The 16234-nt window shown below is 39.8% G+C and overlaps 1 long non-coding RNA gene across 1 annotated transcript in view; it reads left to right on the forward strand.

The window, feature by feature from the left end:
• Positions 1–1878: 1878 nt before the first annotated feature.
• Positions 1879–16234, forward strand: part of LOC135228587 (uncharacterized) — a 54906-nt gene continuing 40550 nt past the window's right edge. The window contains exon 1 of the long non-coding RNA XR_010319176.1: positions 1879–1920. This is a non-coding gene — a long non-coding RNA (uncharacterized LOC135228587). The remainder of the gene's footprint in view (positions 1921–16234) is intronic.

Here is a 16234-nt window from a genome sequence, read left to right on the forward strand (position 1 = left end):
TATGAGGCGACTGAAAACACCATGGGTTGGGTCAGGAGCACCTTAGCCCTTAAAGTGACATCTTTGCTTTTCAATATTTTAAAGAGATCTTTTGCAGCAGATTTGCCCAATGCAATGTGTGGTTTGTTTTCTTGACTGCTACTTTCGTGGGTGTTGATTGTGGATCCAAGTAAAATGAAATCATTGACAACTTCAATATTTTCTCCATTTATCATGATGTTGCTTATTGGTCCAGTTGTGAGGATTTTTGTTTTCTTTATGCTGAGGTATAATCCATACTGAAGACTGTGGTCTTTGATTTTCATCAGTAAGTGCTTCAAGTCCTCTTCACTTTCGGCAAGCAAGGTTGTGTCATCTGAGTAAGGCAGGTTGTTAATGAGTCTTCCTCCAATCCTGATGCCCTGTTCTTCTTCATATAGTCCAGCTTCTCGGATTATTTGCCCAGTATAGAGACTAAATAAGTACGGTGAAAAGATACAACTCTGACGCACACCTCTCCTGACTTTAAACCATGCAGTATCCCCTTGTTCTGTTTGAATGACAGCCTCTTGGTCTATGTACAGGTTCCTCATGAGCACAATTAAGTGTTCTGGAATTCCCATTCTTTGCAACGCTATGCATGATTTGTTATGATCCACACAGTCAAATGCCTTTGCATAGTCAATAAAACACAGGTAAACATCTCTCTGGTGTTCTCTGATTTTAGCCAGGATCCATCTGACATCAGAAATGATAGCCCTTGTTCCACACCCTCTCCTGAATCTGGCTTGAATTTCTGACATTTGTCTATGGATAACTGCTGCAACCACTTTTGAATGGTCTTCAGCAAATGATCTCCTCAGATAGCTCTGTCTTTTCCTCTCCTGGGAGGTGAATCAGGAAGCTGCATTTCGCATGGACCACTGCTCCTTCCTCTGTTCCTTTCAGAATCTTGGGAATAAGGTGGCTGAGCCTCTAAACTTTAAACTTCTCTGCCAGATGTACTATGTATCTGGAGTGAGAGGAAACATGTCTTCTCAAAAAAGAAAAACCCATAATTGGCTCTGAAGATCCTAATGAGGTGCTTCTCCAGGCTACAGCCCACAGCCCCGGTCCCCACTTCAGGGGTGTAGGACAGTCACCCAGCTCACTGTAGAAAAGATTTGTGGCCTGATAACAGGCTGCCTTTCTTGTTCAGGAGATCCAGTGAGTGAGGAAGTTCCAGGTCCCTTGGACCTGGATGCAATCACCAATATCTGCCATGTACATTCCAGAGCACGGATTAATGGTTTACTGAGGTGCGGCACTGGGTTACTGGGTGAGGAGCCTAAAATGGTTGACCCAGGACATGTGTAGTTAAAAGGCACTAAAAAAAAAAAAAAAAAAAAAAAATTTGCCATGGAATCGATTCTGACTCTTGGAGATCCCATGTCTATCAGAATAGAACTGATCTGTAGGGTTCTCAATGACTGTGATCTTTTGAAAGTAGTTTGCCAGGTCTTTCTTGTGAGGAGCCTCTGGATGGATTCAAACCACCAGCCTTTCCAGTACCAGACAAGCGCTTAACCATTTGCTCCACTCAGGAGCTCCTAAGAGGCAGCACGTGGCTGCAAAGGAAAGGGGCAGTGGGTTCCTGAGAGGGCGAGAGAACCTATAGCAAGTGCTGACGAGCTCCAAGGCCGATAAAGTATGGAAACACAAGGCACTGCACCACACCCCTTCCTGCCACTCCCCCTCACTGCCCCAGCCTCCCCTCTCCATCCCCAGGCTCTCTGGAGCCCCAAGCTCCAGCAACTAAGGGGTTAATGCACGGCTGGGATTCGGCTGCGACAGGCATCCTTTCTGGCTGATCCATTGCTGTGCCACACCAGTTAAGCATTTGGAATAGCACCTTTGCCTGCTTCACAACCTTGCCTAGGAGGGAAGGGGTTCTTGATTCAGGTAAGACGTTGTTGCAGAGGAATTGTCTGCAGCCAAAAGGGGATAAAGCTGGAAATAAAGAGATGATATTAGGGACGTGTATGAAGTTGAGAGCTTGGCAGTTGGCTTAACTGAGATGCTATCTCAACAGTTTCCCACAATCCTGCTTAGAGGGCGCTCCTCCGAACGATGACAGCTGAATGGGAAACAGTACCGAGGTACTACAATCATTTTGGCAAAGAAGGATGGCACGGGGAACCGGGATTGATTTATATATCCTTTTTAGAGCAAAGAGCCATCTTCATTTCATTTTTATAGCTGATCCCCCCAGCTCTTACATACCTGTGATACCTGCATTATTACGGCTTCCCTGCTTTCATCCTGAGCTCTTCTGTAATGCGGGAAAGAAAGAGATTAATTGTATGGTAAAACTCTTCGACAATTTGCTGAACCTCTGTATTCCTGACATTAATCTTTCCCCAAGTGCCCTATCATTAACTTGAAAAATCAGCCAGGCAGAGCCTTAGAGGGGGCTCATGCAAATGGAAATACATAAATAGTGTGCAAAGATGGAGTTGTGGGGAGGCTGTCAGGTTGCCTGAGAACCTGTAGAAAGATGATACGAGAAGCTTCTTCTCCTTCAGAATACTTCATCCACAGGACAAGCCATTTATCCACAACCCTGCACTTTCTCGTTAGCATAGTTTGTTTTGGGCTTGGGCCTGGTAAAAGCATGAAAAACATTTCCATTTCCCAGTTATTTTCAAATTATGCAAGTAAAAAAAATCACTTCTCTCCAGATGAAAATCCCGTTTCCCTGTCCATGTGTGGAACTCAGCAACGACTGCCTTTTACTCAGGTTTTCTTTCGTTTGAAAAGAAACTATAAAGGCATTTATTCTGAGTTTTTCCCCACATAATAAATATTCTTATTATATACCAAATTTGATTTGTCTTACGACACAGAAAGTTGGAGAGCGTGTTATATTTCCGTACGAATTTAGAAAGTTTTGAATCTGCTTTTTCTCAAAAGAACCTTCCACGCTCGGATTCATTTTTGTGTGAATAAGAGCTCTTGGTTTCGGCTCACAAAACTGTGATGACAAACAAGATAGAAAAAATATAGGGAGTGTCTACTGAGAAGTAGAGGGCACTTGAGTGGAGGTTGGTGGGTGTGGATTCAGCCCTGGGGCGGATTTGGTGTGGCTGCAGGCAGCGTGGCTTCCAACCACCACCAGCCTTTCTGTTTTCTTTCTGCCCCCGCAAATAGTGATTTAACTTTGCCCTTAAGTGTTGGTACTTTGAAAATGAAAAAATAAGTATGTGCCCGTTTTTTCACCTACTAGTTTTGAACTGGATTTTTTTCATCTACGTTCAGCTGAATCTCCCCTGAATGCAACATTCTTTTTTTTACACGTACATATTCGCCAGTTACCTGAATTAGGTAAAGTGAAAAAAAAAAAAAAGTGAAGATAATTTAAATAAAACAAGGTTAAATTAACAGGTATAATTAGAAATTCTTAAAGAGGAAAATTGAGGGCTGTGCTCAGATCCCTTTCTCAGTATGGTTGAAAGTCAAATACATAAATTATATCAAACCTGTAATATTTGTGATTGAAACCAAATTTAAGATGGAATGTAAAATGAGAAGTGGTTCACTGCTGATTGTATTTTTTCCTTTGTAAATCGTAAGTGATTATATGATTACTAAGTTAAAACTTAGTAAAGCCTGGAATTTAAGGTAAAAAGAAGGTAGTTATTTTTTTTTTTCAATTATTCATTCAATTGGAGTCTTGGTAGCGCAGTGGATAAGAGCTCGGCTGCTCATCAAAAGGCTGGCAGTTTGAATCCACCAGCCACTCTTTGGAAACCCTATAGGGCAGTTCTACGTTATTTTATAGGGTCGTTATGAGTTGGAATCGACTTGATGGCAACAGGTTTTGGTTTTATGCAGTTGATATTTATGAAGAGTCTCTAGGGTATACACCTCAGAACTGAACAAAGCAAACGGTAAAGAAACTTATAATTTGACAGCCGAAGACAAACACTTGGATAATAGATAATGTAATAACACATAAACAGTCACACACAGAATCTCCTGGAGCAAACCCTCTTCTCCTGTCTGCTAATGTCCGTAGCCAGGAAGAACAAAAGAATAATTACAGACTTTGTGACTAGGGTTTGTTTTAACTTTGATCACTAAATTAATCATTTATTTTTATAAGTTCCATTTTCAGCTTACGTTAAAGTCATTTGAGTTTATATGTAAAGATAAATATGTTTGAATTTTCACACTTTTATAAAATTAGGGAACCCGATTTGACTGAAACTTAACATCATTAACCTACAGAGATCGTTTCTTTAAACTAAAATTAATAATGAATACTTGTATAACACTCTTTCTATGTCAAGCACTATTCTAAGAAGACATATATAGATACAAATAGATCTACATAGATAATGGATTATACATGTGAATTACGTAATATATGTAATACATATTATATATAATTCATATGCGTAGTCCATTGTTGTTGTGTGCCTTGAGTTGATCCCTACTCATAGTGACCCTATAGGACAGAGTAGTTCCATAGGGCTTCCTAGGCCGAAATCTTTGCAGAAGCACCTCACCAGGCCTTTCTCCTGCGGAGTCCCTAGCGGGTTTGAACAACTAACTTTTTGGTTAGCAGAAGAGTGCTTACCATTGCACCACCAGGGTTCCTTTATAAAGTTCATGTGTATATATAATTCGTTTATTCTTCTAATCAACCTCATGAAGGGCATATGATCATCTACACAAACGAAGTGATGAGGCCTCACGGTGGAAGTCTAAACAGAATTCTTTCTTGTGCAAGGAACTTCGGAGATAATGGTGATTGATAGTTACACATTTATCAAATACTTACCATATGGTGGGCACAAAGCCCTGATGGCACAGTGGTCAAGCGCTCAGGCTGCTAACCAAAAGACCCACAGTTCGAATTCAGCAGCTGCTCCTTGGAAACTGTATGGGGCAGTTCTATTCTGTCCTATAGGTTTGCTAGGAGTCAGAATCAACTTGATGGCAATAGGTATTTTTTTTTTTTTTTCAGAAATACAAAGATGGTCAAGACCTGACACTTTCTCAGGAAGTTTATTGTCAGTAGAGAGAGATAAACACGCAAACAAATAAGTGCAACACTGAGGTGTAATCCTATGATGGACGTCTGTAAGGGTGGAGTGAAAAAAAAAAAACAACCCGTTGCCGTTGAGTCGGTTTCGATTCATAGCAACCCTGTAGGACAGAGTAGAACTGCCCCACAGGGTTTCCAAGGAGCACCTGGTGAATTTGAACTGCTGATCTTTTGGCTAGCAGACGTAGCTCTTAACCACTACACCACCAGCGTTGTGAGTAGGGCATACAATTGTACCTAGAGTCTTCACAGAGCAGGTAAAACTGTTTTTTTTTTTTTCCCTAGAAGGTGTCCTGGTAAGCTGAAGTAATCTGTAAAGATTCCCCTAATTCTAAGATATACTTGAGTCAATACGGTGGTTCTGATCACTAAACAGAGTGGTGGTTTTGATTACGGTATCCTTATCTACTAAGAAAGTGCGTTGCTAGGTTTCTTACGTTTAATGTAGAGATAGTGGCCAGATCCACAAGGCAGAGAATGACAACAATGTCGTGAAGTTAAAAGCAGAAGAACCTAAGGGTCTCTCGAGATAGACTGAAGCCCTCCTCATCCATCAGCAACAACCCATGACTCAGTATTCAGAAGAGCATGAGAACAAAAGGTAAAAACAAAATAGAATAAATTATATTCAGGACTACATAATCTGGTGATTTTAGACAGATGCTTTATTTAGTAAACAATGTTGTGGACTAAAACACACCGGGGCCCTCTAGGTACTTTATGACACCAAGTGCCTTGGGAGGAAGAGTGTATAGATGGTGCAGTCCAGTAACTTATGTGTGTGTGTTTGACTTGTTGTTAGCTGGAGTAGACTCAGCACCCTACTCATAGCAACCCCATGCGTTACAGATTAGAACTGCTCCTTAGTGATTTCTTGGCTGTAATCGTTAAGGTGTAACTTAACAGTCTCAAATTGCAATGTGTGATGTAAGCACCCTAACATAATTTACTTAGGACTCTTTACCTAATCTCAAAAGGTTAGGCTTAATTCACATACTCATGTCTAAAATCATGCCCTTTGTTTACTTCAACTACCTCCATAATAGGTCAAGCTGAACTCTCTTCTTAAATCAAACTAAACCCACTACTATTGAGTCGATTTCAACTCATAACGATCCTACAGGACAGAGTAAAATTGCCCCATAGAATTTCCAAGGCTGTAATCTTTATGGTGAGTTCAAATAGCTGGCATTTCAGTTAGCGGCCAAGCACTTTAACTACTGTGCCACCTGGTCTCCTTTCTCTCCACAAAGCACATTGTAAATTTGTACATGAGCATTTTGATACAATTTCAAGTATTTCTAGGCCACTAGCAATCTGTTCAAACTTAAAAGGCATGCAAATCGAACATGTTATTCAAACCATGAATTCCTAAAGACTCATTGAGTTGGTTGGGACCGGCTATCATCTTGGAACATGCTATGCATTTTAATTCTGCCTGAGGAATGTGCCTAAGGGAAATACTTGGTCATTAACACTGTAAAAACTTTATCAGATGACTGGGCACAGGCTTCATAAAAGAGGCATGGTAATCATAAGAAAAGTCGAAAGTTCCAATTAGAACACATAAATAACCCCTAAAGAACATACATCCCTTAATTGCTCAAACCTTCCACAATATGCTCTTCATCTGCCTTAGAGAGGTCCGATGAAGATCCCTAAATGGTGCGACCTTCCACACCACAGGGAATTTAAAACTCTGCCCACACTGAGCACGTGCAATGGCTGCAAGAGATTTCTTCCCAGCATCCTGGTACGCAGGGTGGTGCAGAGATTTGAGTAGCTGTCAGGATGAAAAAAAAAAAAGATACCATTTCTCATCTCCCTCAAGTAAGATTTTTATACTGTGCTCTCATATCCTTTGAACTGGATTCTCAGAAATTAAGGTACATTATTTACATGTAAGTACGAAAATATTTTTGGTGAGGATGGCAAAAAATTGGAACACTCATACGTTGTTGGTGGAGTTATAAAATGGTCCAGGCACTCTGGAAAACAGCTTGGCAGTTCCTCTAAATGTTGGATGTTATGGTTGTTGCTGTTAGGTGTCGTCCGCCTTGGTCCTGACTCATAGCGACCCTATGTACAAAAAAACCAAACACCGCCCAGCCCTGCACCATCCTCACAATCGTTCCTATGTCTGAGCCCATCGTTGCAACCACTGTGTCAATCCATCCCTTCTGGAGCCTTCCTCCTTTTCACTGGCCCTCTACTTTACGAAACATGATGTCTTTCGCCAGGGACTGGTCCCTCCTGATAACTTGTCCAAACAAAGTACCTAAGACAAAATCTCGCTATCCTCGCTTCCAAGACAGAATTGTTCTTTTTTCTGGCAGTCCAGGATATATCCAATATTCTTTGCCAACACCATAATTCAAAGGCATCAATTCTTACTCATTCTTCCTTATTCATTGTCCAGCTTTCACACGCATATGAGGCTATTGAAAATATTGTGGCTTGGGTCAGGGGCACCTTAGTCCTCAAAGTGATATGTTTGCTTTTTAACACTTGAAAGAGGTCTTTTGCAGCAAATTGGCCCAATGCAATACGTCATTTGATTTCTTGACTGCTGCTTCCATTGGTGTTGATTGTGGATCCAAGTAAAATGAAATTCTTGACCACTTCAACCTTTTCTCTGTTTATCCTGATGCTGCTTATTGGTTCAGTAGTGAGGATTTTTGTATTCTTTATGTTGAAGTGTAATCCATACTAAAGGCTGTAGCCTTTGATCTTCCTCAATAATTGCTTCAAGTTTTCTGCACTTTCAGCAAGCAAGGTTGTATCATCTGCATATCACAGGCTGTTAACGGGTCTTCCATCAGTCCTGATGCCACATTCTTCTCATATCGTCCATCTTCTTGAATTATTTGCTGTCATTTCTTTCTTGGTGGCATGGGGTCCCCCTCTCTCTCTGCTCACTTCTCTCTTTTATATCTCAAAAGAGATTGGCTTAAGATACAGCCTAATCTTGTAGATTGAGTCCTGCCACATTAACACAACTGTCCCTAATCCCACCTCGTTAACATCATAAAGATAGGATTTACAACACATAAGAAAATTACATCAGATGACAAAAAGGTAAACAATCACATAATACTGGGAATCATGGCCTGGCCAAGTTGATACACATTTTGGGGGGACACAATTCAATCGATAACAATGCCCATCAACTGTAAATGGATCAACAAAATTTAGTATATTCATACCAAAAAAAAAAAAGTTGCTGTTGTGTCGATTCCGACTCATGGCAACCCCGTGTGTTACAGAGTAGAACTGCTCCACAGGATTTTCTTGGCTGTAAGGTTTTTTGGAAGCAGATTGAAAGGTCTTTCTTGAAAAGTGTGAGCCACTTTTCATTTAGTAGACCAGTGCAAACCAGTTGCATCACCCGGGAAATCCAAGGGAATATTATTCACTGATTAAAAAAGGAATGAATACTTGGTATGTGCTGCAACATAGATGAATCTTGAAAACATTACGTTGAGTGAAAGAAGCCAGTAACAACAGGCCACATATTGTATTATTCCACTTATAGAAAATGTCCAGAACAGGTGGAGCCCTGAGGTGGTGCAGTGGCTAGACAGGTGGCTGCTAACTGAAAGGTCGGTGGTTTGAACCCACTAGTCGCTCTGCAGGAAATAGATGTGGCAGTCTGCTTCTGTAAAGACTACAGCCTTGGAAACCCAATGGGGCAGTTCTACTCTGTCTTTTAGGGTTGCTATGAGTCGTGTTTGACTCAACAGCAGCAGGTTTGAGTTTGGGCTCAGAACAGGCAAATTCATAGTACAAGAAGAAAGATTAGTGGTTGCCAAAGCTTAGGGGGTGGGAGGAAACGGAGAGTTACTGCTAATGGGCTTTATCTTGTGGTAATGACAAGACGGTATGATGTTTGCACTACATTGTGAATATACTAAAAACCACTAAGTTGTACTCCTTAAAAAGGTGAATTTTATGATATATGAATTATATGAATAAATTGGTCATAAAGGATCTTTTTAACAGTTTTAAATTATTCATTTCAATGTCCCAAATAATTCCTGTACATGATCAGTGTTTGACTAGTTGTTTTGAATTGTAAGATGAAATAACATATAAATAATACAAACATAAAGAAGATGAAATAGACCATTTTTGAGATAAACAAAGACAACAAGGCAATAAGAAGTTATTTTTTTACATGTGTTGAAATTTTATGTTTTCAAACATCTCAAGGGAATCATACATAAGATGAATCAGAATGATAATAGATGTGTTTTTGCAGTACTTTCACAGATGGCCTTCTTCAAACACATTCTGGGCGATGATAAATACAGAAGCTTATAACCCACCAAACGCACTGCCGTCGAGTCAATTCCAACTCATAGCGACCCTAGAGAACAGAGTAGAACTGCCCCATCGAGTTTCCAAGGAACGCCTGGCGGATTCGAACTGCCGACCTTTTGGTTAGCAGCCGTAGCACTTAACCACTATGCCACCAGGGTTTCCACAGAAGCTTATAGGGTTACATAATATGAGGCTCTGGTTTGGATATAAGACCAGACAAGCAAGTTCTCAGAGGGAACGTTTCTTCTTTGTCTTCGCATTTGCCAGGGCATAGAGCATGTGTTAGTTGAAAGAAGGATTAAGTGGGTTGTGATTTTATACCTGTCCCTTTTTGTGGGGGTATCTTGAACCAGCATAAAATAAGTATGGTTTTATCCTAGAGGCTGTAATGCAGTAGTTCCTTGACAGATGTTTCATGAAAGGGTGTATGAGGCAATAATTACGTGAATGGATAAACATGGAATATATAAAAGTGAATACTGGAGCTAGTTTCTAAAGCTAGCTTTTTCCTCCACCTCCAATACAAGTACTGGAATTTGGAAGCATTTCTAAGAAATTAAATGATCCAAAATGTTTGTGGATTAGTTTTGTATTCAAAGTATATCCCAAAGGGTTTTCTTATTTCCTAGTTCCATAGTCAGTGATGTTAAGAACTTTGAACAATAATGGCACTAAAACATGTTAGTGTCCTCTAAAAAAAAAAAAAAAGAGAGAGAGAATTATGTTTCCTGAAAAGTTATACTAAAAAGTAATTATTTTGGAATGAAATCTAGTTTTCATTTATATCATGTAACTGTAGGATGCTTTTACAGGAATTAAAGGAATATTGAGACAGCATGGGTCTTTTCACCTTAGAAACCAAGTCTTCAATGATTCGTTTTCCCTCACATCCTCAGATAAGCCAATAGTCCCTACGGATATCCACATTCACATATATATGTGTATTTGTATTTATATTTTTGGTATTTTAAAATTTCCCAACTGAAAACTCAATTTTGAAACATATATTGTTTGCAGGGGTGAAGAGAATCAAGGCGAATGATGTTCCTGAATACTTCTTAAATGCTTTGTTGACTGAGATTCCTTTGCTCTTTGGGGTCACTTGTCATTTCAGAAAATATTTATTTTGGGGGAGTATTTTTGCAAAAATGCAAAAATTAACAGTCTTCTGTCATCTTTGTATTGGCATGTTTTATAGTTAGTAAACTCTGATAATTTGCTTCTTTAAAGAACATGAACTTTGGACTTCCTCTGAAATGACCAGCAAACAATGACCTGATTTATATTTACTGCTCTCCTTTATGAGGCCAGAGTTCATAACCTTGAAGGGCAAAAATGGCAGGTCAGATCAATTGATTTTTTAAAGTTTTGAAAATTCCTTATTGATTTATTTACAGCGATTTCCAAACTCTGAGATCAGGTAGGAAGTGAAAACATTGGATTTCTCATACAGAAATTCTTTTGTGTTAAAGAAAATGGAAATGAAAATGTTATAATCTTGGTCAATATCACACTATTTCACAAATGGAAAAATATTATACAGTCCACTAACTCTCTTACTTCAAGAGTTTACACAGATATTCTACTTTTCTTGATAACCCTTCACCCTCCAACCCGTCAGCTCCTTACTGTAACTGGTAATAACATGAGAGCCTTCCATGACCTCTCTTAGTCACATCTCCAGTTCCCCATTCATGTACTCTCCTCTGTAGCCAAATTCTCCAAACCCTTTTTTGCTCCTCTGACTTTACAGCCTCATCTTCCTCTTTCTGGCATTTTCTTCCCATCAAAATCCTACTAGCCATTCATCAGCCTGAATTCCACTTATTCTGTAAAATCCTCTATCAACACGAGATTACCAGTAGATAGCCATACTCTGAACTCTTAGACAATTACCCGTACCAGACCTGTGGCATGTACATTTACTACTCTGTTTTGAAGTTAAATGCATGCATGTTTATGCCTGGTGCTAGATTATAAATTCCTGGAGTTCGTGATTTATCTTTGCTGGGCGCTCTACATAACAGCCTTGCAATTAATGTTTGTTGACTAAATGAACGAATAAGAAGAGATTAAAATCAAAGCAGTTACTTTTCTAAGAAGGAGCCCTGGTGGCTCTGTGGTTAAAGCACTCGCCTGCTAACTGACAGGTTGGTAGTTTGAACCCACCAGCCACTCCACAGGAGAAAATGAGGCAGTCTGCTTCTGTAAAAGATTACAGCCTAGGAAACCCTATGGGGCAGTTCTAATCTGTCCCATAGGGTTGCTATGAGTTGGAATCAACTCGACGGCAATGATTTTTTATTTTTTTAAACTCACCTAAGAGGTGTCTAAACGGTGAATGATTATGCAAGGGACAGTGACACACACGGTTCCTCCTTTTGACCTGGCTGTTGCTTCGGGAGTTCAGATCCTCTGGTCACTAAGTAATCAGATGTAGGGGGTACACTCCCTTGAGGTGTTTGTCCCTGGAGAGGACTTTGATCATCACACACAAAGCAAAGATGGGTACTGATGTGAAGCCAGCTTACTTCTTTTTTTTTCTTTTTTTGCAAAGAGGCATATAATTCAGGGAACTCTCTTTGGTCACAAAATAGCCATCCATTTCTCAAAATAATATTTAAAATTTTGCTTGAGAATGGCTGCAAGTAACCCAGCATGAACTTCTTTTTCTCGGGATGACAGTGAATTTGATTTTGTGACTAAAATTGCTGTCTAGCCACAGAGCCATGAGGTTCCTGTAAGTACCATAAGCACATTCAACCAAGTAGATTGTCGTCAAAAGTTTCCAACACAGACCACTTGGGTACAAAGGGTCAAACGCAGTCCAAACAAATGCTCGACAATACCCGGTACAAAGGGCCCCGTGTCCTTGGTAAATGATTAATCATAAACTATCATAAACAAAGGTGTTCTATACATTTGATAAACAGGTTTGTCAAAGAGCACAGGAAGTACAGAGGAAAATGACATCTTTTGAAATTACATGTCAGTCACAAGACAGCCAGTCAGATTTAGGGGCTTGTGTATTTTTGAGGGGTTTCCGTTTAATACTTTGAATGAAGCTAAGGTAGCAGATATTATGTGCGCATCCCCAAAGCTGATGATATATGTGCGTCCGGAAGTAAACTGCGTGCATTTTGTGCATTTTAAAAATTCTATTCCCTAGTAAGTAGATTATTTTATGTACCTAGTATGGACTTCATGCCCCTTTTATTCCTAGATGCCATTGCAATAGGTCATCGTTTTTCTTCTCTTATATTTGCCCTTCTCTTGGGGATGACAGGGCAATCAGCCATGACAACCACTAGGACAGAAGGGTGTTACAGCCATTTTGGAAAAAATAAAAACAGAAAACACTTTGTTATATCTTCAGAGAGGCCTAAAAGTAAAAACATGACTATGAAACAAAGAGGCTGACTTTTGCTTTTTTTCACAAATATTTTCCAGTAATTTTGCTGCACTTCAGAACACTTCTGAAGTTAAACATAAAAATTTTATTGAGGGTTGCTTTATGAGTCACATGACAAAATTGTTTCCTTCCTTAGCTTAAAAGTCAACCATGGTAATGAGCAGGGCTGACAGCCTTCTTGGTATGAAAGAAAAGAATTAAGCCCATTGTGTGTGCAAAGAAATTATTCCAATAAAGAAACCCATAGGCCGACCAGAAGTCAGGTAGTCTTCTGTGATGTTCCATGGAAATCACTGCATGAATGCAAAATAAATAACCAAGGTAGTAATAGTGCTTGCCAACTGTCACATGTCAATGGAAATGCTTGAGAAATGGTTTCTTAGCCTTGTCATTGGGGGAGGAAAGAAAGGGCCCCCCTCCCTTCTTCCACCATACCCTCCTCATCCCCACTTCCACGGCCCATGAGTTGTACCTCTAGAGACAATAAGAAACAAACAACAAAGCACAGTAATTCCAGAATCTTTTGGTCATCAAAGCTTAAAATATCTGGTTGAAGAATGGAAAGGAAAGGGAATAAAAAGATGGGAAGGCAGAAAATATAGACCATATGTCCCCTAAAGAACATTCTTCCATGTTTCAGTATAACTTCTTTAAAAAAAAAAAAAAAATTATTCTAGAACCTGTATTTTCTTCCTATTATTCCTCCTTTTATTGGTCTGAAGAATCCATAGGTGGGTTTTCCCATTTGAAACACATTTTCTGTATAACATGGCTCCTACCATAAGAAGGAGCCATTGAGTGCACACATATACCCAGGCATGGTCTCCCTAAGGTCTCTTTCCTGCAATGGCCTCCCAGCACAGCTCCAGACTTCTCTTAGCTCCCTTCTGCCTGGCCTAAGCGGGATTAGAAAGGCCAAAGCCCACAGGTTTGAATCTTATACATTATGCAATTCTATTATAATTTTATGCTTGAATTCCCTTTGCGATGCTCCTTCAAGAGGTGCTATAACCTCCTGGGAATCCTCCTGTTGGAGAAAACCCACAACCTCCCAAAGAATTGTAAGAATGAAATGAAGTAATGCTTGTAAACCATCTAGTACAGTGCCTGAGGCATTGCAGGAACTCATCCGATTAATTGTTCTTCCTTCAGGAAGTTTAGGCAGGCATTGAACCGTCTTTACCTTATGGATCTGAAGAGTGCCCACTATAAATTCTACCCATTGACTTAGCTCTACCCCCTGAAACCCTAAAAGCTGGGATAACCTCCTGAAGAGTCTTCTGTGTCCACTTTTCTCCATGTTAAATGACTACATTTTCAGCTTTTCCTCATAAGATATGATTATTCTCCCCTGATCGTGCTCCAGTTTATTTTTCCCTACCAGCCAAATATATATTTTTAAAAATCACCATTTTGATGTATTTACTATTTATTTAATAACATTTTTGTTTTGTTGTGATTTTGGTGAAAGCTCACACAGCAAGCTAGGTCCCCTTTGACAACTTCTACACAAATTGATCAATGATCTTAGTTACATTTTTTACATCATGTCAACATTCTCATTGTGTTTTGGTTGTTCCACTTCCAGTACTCCACTTTACCTGCCTGCTTATTTCTCGTCTTTGTTGTGAATTAAATGTTGACCTTTTGGACTCATACAGGTGTGTGTGTGTGTGTGTGTGTGTGTGTGTGTGTGTGTGTGTTTGTACAGCACTGATCTAATGGGTAATATTCTTTATTTTGTGTGCCATTCTGCTTTTCTGTTAAAAGGTGATCTCAGGGAATAGTTTTGGTTCAAGGTTTAAAGAGCATCTCAGATTGACAGTCTCAGGGAGTCCTCTGGTCTCAGGTGGTCGACTTAGTTTGGCCATTTTTAAGAATTTGAGTTTTATTCTGCATTTTTCTCCCATTCTAACCAGGATCATCTACTGCGCTCCTGGTCAAACTGGTCAGTGGTGGATAACCAGGCACCATCTAGTTCTTCTGGTCTCAGGGTGGTTAAGGTCATGGCTACTGTAGGTTATCAACATTGTATACTTTTTTCTTCTCTGTAGTTTTGGCTACCTTCTTACTCTGGTTCCTGACGAGTAGAGACCCACAGTTGTATCTTAGATGGCTGCTCACAAACTTTTAAGACCCCACATGCTACTCACGTCACCAAGAAGCAGAACGTGATCTTCGTGAGCTATGCTACGCCAGTTGACTGAGTTGTCCCACGAGAATGTGGTCCTAAGCCTTCAAACCCAGAAAACCAGTCTCAGAGGTGTTTGGTTATGGCTGATGAGTATCTGTAGTTGTGGCTTCAATAAATAAATGTATCTGCCTACACATATCTGTATTTACACATACATGTAGATACTTCTGTCAGTTCTCACATTATGTGTACACCTATACCTACCTGTATAGGTGCATGCCTATACCTGTCCTTATGTTATACTAGACTTGTTTCTTGTACTCAGTTTGATTTGTTGCCCTCTTATATGTGTCAAATTATGTGCTGTAGGCTTTGTTTCCTCATGAGCCCTTCTCAGCGGCATCATTCATTTTGGTCATGCTGTGCTCTGTGCACCCTTGATGTATTTATTTTTAAAGAGAGAGAGTGTGTGTGTATCCATCAAATGTTATCCTATTTTGTAGCTTACTTTTCTTAATCACTCTCAAACCATGCTTTTCAATGATTCTAATTAATAACAGTAATAGGAGAGTATATGCAATGAACTCGTTATAGGCTAGGTGCTATATGACTCATATTTCATTTACTTCAACCCTACTTGATAATTACTCTTATCATCACCATTTTATTGACGAAAACCAAAAACCAAAGTGTATGCCTGTTCAAAAAACTTCCCAAGCTCACCTGGAAAGTAAATGACAAAGCCGAGATTCAAACACGGGTAAGGTCAGTTCCAGAGCCCACGCGCTTGTCTCCATTCCGTTTTACCTTTCTGGTTCTCTTTTTTGTTTTGAATAGGGCTAAAAAGCCCTTTTTGTCATTCTTTACCATTTTGTAACTCCAGCTCTTTGGAACTTTAGCCTGTGGCAGTATTTTCAGAGGCCTACCTTCTCCTGTATTTTTCTTTGGTTATACGTTTGTCTTTTAAACTTACGTATATGAACTACAGTAAGTAGTGCCTGGGGTCTTAAAAAGCTTGCTAGAGGCCACTGAAGATATAGCAATTGGTCTCTACTCGCCTGGAGCAACACAGGAAGAAGGAAGCCCAGGAATTTGAGAGGAAATGGACTGCAGGTTTAATTGCGTCCATGAACTACTCACTCCTTTGCCATGAGACCAGAAGAAATGGATGGTGCCTGCTTCCATTGCTGAACATTTTGGTACCGAAGACCCAATAGATGGATCCTGATCCAAAAGAGGAAAAACGTACAATAGAACTTCCAGTTCTCATGGAAACCAGACGTACTGTGTTCAT

The sequence above is a fragment of the Loxodonta africana genome, chromosome 23 (assembly GCF_030014295.1).
Source record: "Loxodonta africana isolate mLoxAfr1 chromosome 23, mLoxAfr1.hap2, whole genome shotgun sequence".
In the NCBI taxonomy this organism is placed as follows: domain Eukaryota; kingdom Metazoa; phylum Chordata; class Mammalia; order Proboscidea; family Elephantidae; genus Loxodonta; species Loxodonta africana.